General features: G+C 32.4%; 1 protein-coding gene across 1 annotated transcript in view; it reads right to left on the bottom strand.

Annotated features, from left to right (window-relative positions):
* Positions 1-31: 31 nt before the first annotated feature.
* Positions 32-1,616, bottom strand: part of LOC106867197 (uncharacterized) — a 29,992-nt gene continuing 28,407 nt past the window's right edge. The window contains exon 10 of the mRNA XM_014912006.2: positions 32-237. The gene's annotated coding sequence lies outside the window, so the exon portion shown is untranslated. The remainder of the gene's footprint in view (positions 238-1,616) is intronic.

Here is a 1,616-nt window from a genome sequence, read left to right as displayed (position 1 = left end):
TATATATATATATATATATATATATATGCATACACATACACTCACACATATATATATATATACATGTTACATTCGGACATTACTTGTTGTGACTCATTTTTGCAGAATTGTTTATACAATTGCTTTTTCTTTCATGTGAAGAAATTTCTTTGTCACGTTCATTGACCTACTTATCCTTAATAGCCTGGAAGTTATCGAATGCACATCTCAGACAGTTGACTGGGTATTATATTTCTCCTGAAAAATGATAAGATAGATATGTATAAGAATATATACATATATAATCATTTCAAAAAATGCGTCAGGTGTGTATCATAAAAAGTAATAAATCTTTGTTTAAAATGACCTGTCAAGTGTCACTACTGAACCATGACAGCAATTAAAGACACGAGTTTGGGTGTGCTAGTATGCATGTATGTTGGGCGATTTATAGTAGCTTACCTTTCGACTTATTTGCCATGAAACCACCTCAATTCTGGGAAGAGGGTATTTTCAAGTTAAAGGAAAGATGGAGACGCATTGTGCAACAAAATGGTTCATATTTGGTTGATTAAAAATATAAGGGCAAGTATTTATTGGCCTTTTTCTTTCCTTTAAAAATCGGCACGAACTTTCCGGACAACCCAATATTATCCTGACAATTATTTGTTCTATAACATTGAAGAGTTACCTCGTCACTTTTTGTAATGCGGTTCATGATGTCTGATTATATTGTGAGTTTTCTCTAGTAAATCAATATTTGAGAACCCATGAATAGATAAAAAAAAAATCGTGTTGTTTATGAATATGAGTTCCGTTGAGGAACCAATGCAACCCGGACAGCTCGAAACATCAATGAGGTGTTTGATGAAGATGTGGTGAATGAATGTACTGAAAGTCAGTAGTTTGAGCAGTTCCGGTCTGGTAAATTTATTCTTGAAAATCAGCTCGGTGGTAGACTTGAGACCAAGGCGGATAATGATGAGCTGGAAACTGTAGTGGAAGCGGATACATCTTAAATTACGTGTGAGTTAGCAGCAGCAAGATTTGATATAAAAATAAACTTGTTGTTTCGTTTTGTCATTTTTATTTTAAGTTTATTTTTATTTCTTAAAATAAAAATGACAAAACGAAACAACAAGTTTATTTTTATTTCTTTACATGAAAATCTGTGTATTTCTTTTTCTTTTTCTTTTCGTTTCTGCTCAGGATTTTATAGTCTCATTTTATTTTATATTGTTGTTTCGTTTTGTCATTTTATTGGATTGTTCTTAACCACCAACTTAACACTACACACTGAATCGTGACAAGGTATGGGCGGTTTTCGGAGCACCGAAGAAATTATGTGTAAATTGAGAATTATACGAGGTATAGTACTATACAAAATAACGAAAGGATCTTCACCTCTTATATCACACCTTTCTTCCTCCTTTAACGCCGATGTGATGTAATTTCCTGGGAGAGAAATACTTTTGCGGCTGAAGATAGCTTTATATTGTAAATTATACACTGATATAAAGCTTGAAACACGTGTACCGCAGAATCCTTTGTATTTTTGCTGTTATTTTGGGGATTTACAATTTATATATATATATATATATATACGAAACGTTTCTTTCAGTTTCCGTCTACTAAAT

The sequence above is a fragment of the Octopus bimaculoides genome, chromosome 3, assembly GCF_001194135.2.
Source record: "Octopus bimaculoides isolate UCB-OBI-ISO-001 chromosome 3, ASM119413v2, whole genome shotgun sequence".
Taxonomy (NCBI): domain Eukaryota; kingdom Metazoa; phylum Mollusca; class Cephalopoda; order Octopoda; family Octopodidae; genus Octopus; species Octopus bimaculoides.
Note: the sequence above shows the minus strand (reverse complement) of the source record. Positions and strands in the feature narration are given on the sequence as shown.